Source organism: Dermacentor albipictus, chromosome 1, assembly GCF_038994185.2.
Source record: "Dermacentor albipictus isolate Rhodes 1998 colony chromosome 1, USDA_Dalb.pri_finalv2, whole genome shotgun sequence".
NCBI lineage: Eukaryota > Metazoa > Arthropoda > Arachnida > Ixodida > Ixodidae > Dermacentor > Dermacentor albipictus.
This window is the reverse complement of record NC_091821.1, coordinates 287511893-287517733: the sequence shown is the minus strand read 5'-3', so window position 1 is coordinate 287517733 and position 5841 is coordinate 287511893. Positions and strand designations below refer to the sequence as shown.

General features: G+C 48.7%; 1 long non-coding RNA gene across 1 annotated transcript; it reads right to left on the bottom strand.

The window, feature by feature from the left end:
• Positions 1–4141: 4141 nt before the first annotated feature.
• Positions 4142–4658, bottom strand: LOC139057162 (uncharacterized). Its single transcript, XR_011512606.1, has 2 exons — positions 4584–4658; positions 4142–4519 (listed from the first exon to the last, which is right to left on the bottom strand). It is a non-coding gene; the product is annotated as an uncharacterized lncRNA (long non-coding RNA).
• Between the last annotated feature and the right edge of the window lie 1183 nt (positions 4659–5841).

The following is a 5841-nucleotide window of genomic DNA, read 5'->3' as shown; positions in this document are numbered from 1 at the left end:
CTTTGAGGCTTTTCTTTCAAGGAACCCGTATGTGTTTCTCTTGTAGCAATCGCTATGTACGGGTGGATGTCTGATTTTCCCTTTATTAATTACTTCCCTCCACCTTGCGGGTTTCCGCAGAACTATTAGGTCGAACTCGTGCCGTTGCATCGTGCTGTCGACAAATTCGACCATCTGCTAGCCGCCTGGTTAGTTCAGATGGTAGAGCGGCTGCCCCGGAAAGGCGGTGGTCCCGCTCGAGTCCCGGACCAGGACGAATTTTTCTTCAGCTGTGAGGCTTTTCTTTCAAGGAACCCGTATGTGTTTCCCTTGCAGCAATCGCTATGTACGGGTGGATGTCTGATTTTTCCTTTATTAATTACTTCCCTCCACCTTGCGGGTTTCCGCAGAACTATTACGTCAAACTCGTGCCGTTGCTTCGTGCTGTCGACAAATTCGACTTCGCCCTGCCACGGCCGCTCGATCCAAAAGTGCTTTGCATCGAGCGGCCGTGGCCCTGCCATCTGCTAGCCGCCTGGTTAGCTCAGATGGTTACAGAGCGGCTGCCCTGGAAAGGCGGTGATCCCGGGTTCGAGTCCCGGACCAGGACGAATTTTTCTTCCGCTCTGAGGCTTTTCTTGCCAAGAACCAGTATGGGTTAGCAATCGCTATGAACGGGTGGATGTCTGATTTACCCTTTATTAACTTTTCTACGTTGTAGCGAGAGCGCGCATCGACATAAAGCGCACCGAGTGTTAAGCGACGCGTCTCAATTTCAGAAAATCTTTATTGCGACCGACGTAAGCTCCAGGAGACTGCCTGTGCAAATCAAGGCGATGCAACCCTTTTCTACGGCTGCATGCGAGAGCGCGCAGCGACATATCGCGCCCCGAGTGTTATGCGACGCGTCTCAGTTTCAGAAAAAGTATTTATTGCGACCGACGTAAGCTCCAGGAGACTGCCTGTGCAAATCAAGGCGATGCAACCCTTTTCTACCGCTGCAGCGAGAGCGCGCAGCGACATATCGCGCCCCGAGTGTTATGCGACGCGTCTCAGTTTCAGAAAAATTGGAGGACGCTTAAGCTTCGCCTTCAAGAGTGGGACGCGACAGCGTTCCCGTCGACCCGCCAAAGGGTATAAGACAATGCGCTACGGCACAGCGATCACTTACGATGCGCCCCGCATCGGACTTAGCGCCCACCTATCACGCGGTGAGCGTCGAGCAACGCAGCGTTCGGCGCGGCAACGAAACGTGCGCCTGAGCGAACGGAACGAACCAAAGAACTCGGTGTCTCGGAGGGGAAACGATCTACGCCAGCCAAACGTCGCGATCGGCACGGGCAGAGAGATAGATAGTAATCTAAAGAATGGACCGGGAGCACGGCGAAGCGTCGTCAGGGGAGAGGGAGTCCCGCGACGCGCCTGGCAGCGGTCCCAATGCGCGCGCGGCGCGCCTCCTGTCGGGGCAGCGCCGTACATTGAGAGGAGGGGGTCTTCTGTGTTTGCCGCAAGATGGCTCTGCGTGTGCGGAAAGCGCAGAAGAAATGCAGCGGAAACGCACTTCGCAATTCGTGTAATTGTGACTCCTGTACGTTACATGTTCATAATTACCGATATACACCGCAGTATAACTTTCCACGGCTCGTTTCGAAGGCAACACCGCATTCACTAGAGGCGCGTTTGCACCGCTTGGAAGCATCGAACTCGTGGCTGAGTGGTAGCGTCTCCGTCTCACACTCCGGAGACCCTGGTTCGATTCCCACCGGGCCAATCTTGGAAGTTGCTTTTTATTTATGAAGCGCCGGCCGTGATTTATCGCTCACGGTCAACGCCGCAAACGCCGACAACACCGGCTTTTCTGCGACACGAGCTCCTTAACGCTATCGCGTTAAAAAGTCTTTATTGCGACCGACGTAAGCTCCAGGAGACTGCCTGTGCAAATCAAGGCGATGCAACCCTTTTCTACGGCTGCAGCGAGAGCGCGCAGCGACATATCGCGCCCCGAGTGTTATGCGACGCGTCTCAGTTTCAGAAAAAGTCTTTATTGCGACCGACGTAAGCTCCAGGAGACTGCCTGTGCAAATCAAGGCGATGCAACCCTTTTCTACCGCTGCAGCGAGAGCGCGCAGCGATATATCGCGCCCAAGTGGCGACGCGTCTCGCTTTCAGACCCAGCGAAAGCTTCGTCCCGCGCGGACCAGCCACAGCGTGTGCAACGAAAGAAAGCGCTTTGTACCGTCGGCGAACAGGGCCCACAACAAGCAAGCTATTCGAAAGCGCGTGGGCTATGCAGCAACTTTGCGGTCCTGTCGGGAGCTGGGAGCCTGCGCGCGTGTGATCTAGTATCTCTGTGGGCTTCGGAAACACAGAAACGGCATCGTTGCATCATAGGTTGCATTCGCTACATTTGATGGTGTTTTCCTCGTCAAATTTGGCAGGCAGTCTGGCAACATTGACCTGCAAAGCTGGCAACCACGGTGGAAGGAAACTAAACGTGGGTGTTTGTTCAGGTCAACGCCTCCTTTAAAAAGATGCCTGCCGCGTGCGCCGAAAACCTGCTGCCCTTACCATAGAGTTACTATACTGTCTCTAGAGGACAAGCTACCCATAGGGCCCATGCATTAAAATCGGGAACCGCAAGAGCGCCGCCATGTTGCTACGCGCCGAGGTTGCCAGCTCCTGAGATGCTGCTTGTTAGATTTGGTGACAGTAGTCAGTTTTAATCCGGCAACAGCAGCAGCGTAGCAGCATGGCGTCTCGCTTGTTGTGGTGTGTGCGCGCAGCCGTGTGTTTGGGCTTTATAAGTTGGTTCTTTATTCTATGTTGCGGGACGGTGTGGTCCATGTTAGCCGTACAGCTGGCAGTTATGCAACCGAGGGATGATCCTGGTCAAGTTTCCGGCGGTATGCGGTTTTCAGCGGTCACGCCTGTTGCAGGAGCGTCACTCGACGACGTTACGAGCTCGAAGCTGTGGTCAGATTCCTCGTTGGCGTTCCGTAATTCTCTTCGCACGGGCGCGGTATGTTCGCGATCTATCGTCGTGACGATAGACCGGGTTTTTTATTATTATAAGTAATGGTCCAGCTGTAGGGCACATGTTACCGACAAACGGAAGTTTCAGGAGAGCACCTGAGATGATAGTAGAGCAGGCGGCGCAGGAACTCCAGGGCACCCAAGGGACAGTGGGGGGATCACAGCTCGAAGCAGAACGGTACGTAGGTTGGGGCCGCCGAGGCAGGTGTGTGCCAGGGAGTGTTCGCACGGACAGCTCCCCTGGCACGCGCAGCCGTGCCTGGCAAGGTCAAGATACTTTAAAGGCACCTGCGCCCATGATCTTTCTTTTGCCTCGGCGCAGTGAGCATGATTAACGAGAATAATGTGGAGGGCATCCGGTGCAGTCGCGAATGCATCATGACAAATGTAGCTCGCGTCGCCTGGCGTCTGTAGTAATATCAGAGTTGGTTGTATTAACTTTATGCATAATACGCTTTGTTACGGTACCTTAACGGAATGGGTCTAGAGGACGGTGTTGGTACATTTTTTCGTACCGCCCTAATCCTATACCCCCACTACAAACACACACATACCCCCTTTTTTAATGTATACATACAATTCCTTGCCATGACAGATCATAGCCTCCTTTATTTTTGAAAAATAGAGGAGGCTATGGACCGATTAAACAGTTCAAGTTGTCAACTTGTAAGTAACTGTCATAGGAATCACTGTAATAAACATAATTCCACGATCCGATTGTTTAAATGATATTGCGCGACATAAAAAACGACACGGACGTGAAAGAAGACATGTCGACGACGAGAAGACGACATGTCGCGCAATATCATTTAAGCAATGGATTACCAACTTGCCCGGAATGCTGCTGCTCCGATTGTTTACTTTCATTTTTTGTTGTAACACTGAGGACTACATAGAACTTTATTTTGTATATGTGAGAGAAGTATGTGGATATCACGAGCTTAAGCCAATGTGCGATACGCAGACAAAGCAGCTACTACAACATGAACTGCATTGAGGGCCACACAACACTTACATAATTAAAGGTACAAAATATAGGGGGAAGCTTCAAAATACGCTCTGTAGCACTGCAAAGTGTAACATATATTGTATGTGTACAATAAATGTTCAAAAATACAATGCATCAATGTCCCATTTGCCTTCAAGTTTATTATGAAGTTCAAGTTTACTGAAGTTTATTGTGAGCATATGTACAACAGGAATCTACTGACACATCTGCAGTCAAGGTGGCTGTTCGAGGTGTGCTGGCTGTCTCAGTGTAAGAAAAAGAAATTGGGTAAATGTTGACACCAGTGCCACTGCTTCTTGCCTCTGACCTGCACGTGCCTCTGCGGCATCTTTGTGCACAAGTGTGCTGGCGTGGCAAGGCGTAGGAGTCATCCGAGAGAAAGAGTATTGTTTACATGGAGTACTGTTCACATTGCCTGTCAATTTCCCACAAATGTTTCCTTGGCGACTAGGGTGATACACCCGCAGTCAAGGTGGCTGTTTGAGGTGTGCTGGCTGCCTAAACAAAATAAAAAGAAATTAGATGAATGTCGATACCAGTGCTATTGCTTATTGCCTCTTACCTGCATTTGCCTCCACGGCCTCTTGGCTTGCGGAGTCTGTATGAGGGAGCTGCTGTGGCTAGGCGTAGGCATTGTCTAAGCAAAAAGAAAAGGCCATTTAAATGCAGTTGTTATGTCTGCTTCTTGCACTCTTCTTGCCTAAAACTTTTTCAAACATAGTGTCCAGAACACACCAGCACTTTGACTGCTTCTGCTTTTTACCTGCAGATGTTGCTGCGAGATCCTTAGTATAGCTGCGTGCAGCATTGTAACACTTGGTGGAGGCATTCGAAGTGGTAGCCAAAAATATAAAGAATCATCCTTGTCTGCACGAATGCTTTCAATTTCTAAATGCAGTGGTAACTATCACTATTGGTACAAGGCGCCCCCACATCTATGCGGCAAGTGCCATAGCTCGAAACTGAATTGTTCCTTTAGTGTTTCACAAGGCATCTGATATGTCCACATTAGATGTGATGTGTTTGTTTTTATTTATCCCAGTGTGGAGAGAGCATCATTCAATGGTTTTTTTTATTATTTTTGCGTGTCTTGTTTTTTGGTTAATTTCTGAATTTATCATGATGCTGAAGTGACTTATGTAATGGCAAACAGCTCTTGTTTAGCAGAAAAACAATGCATTTCCTGACCCACTGTTTGACATCCCCTCACTCGCATAATTTTGCAGAGTATTCTACCTATATTGACTTGCTTGACCTCCACTAATGAGTCTTGCATCTTCAAATACGACTCTTTCCTTAAACTCATTCGACACTTCTCATAATTTCTGTACCTTGGGCTTCTGATACTCTGCAGTCATCATTTTTGCTTGTTTCTGACTAGAATATATGTCTTCTTTAATTTAGAGCTTAAATTTTACTTTTGGAACACATGGAAGGGCTTGCCATTGCATATCTGCATAAAAGGGAAACATGTTTCATTAAACATTTGCAAAATCCAATTGAAGATTGATGAATGCAGCTTGCAGTGTGATATGACTGAATGAGCCATAAAAGTAACTCGTCTCACTTGGTAAATGAAAGCACATATTAGTGTGATGCACAAGATATGTTACACTAACGCGGTGGGTTATCTTGCTTATACAGCAATATAATCGGTGCGCGAGAAAAAAATTATTTTTGCATAACCCTTGTACACACTGACTTAAGGAAAATGAGCTGGAGCTGTCCACATGATGTACTTATTTTACCTGCGAGTATGGTCAACAAAAATGTGTCCCAGCTGCTTAGTGGTATTCTGGATTATGTCAGTATTGCATATG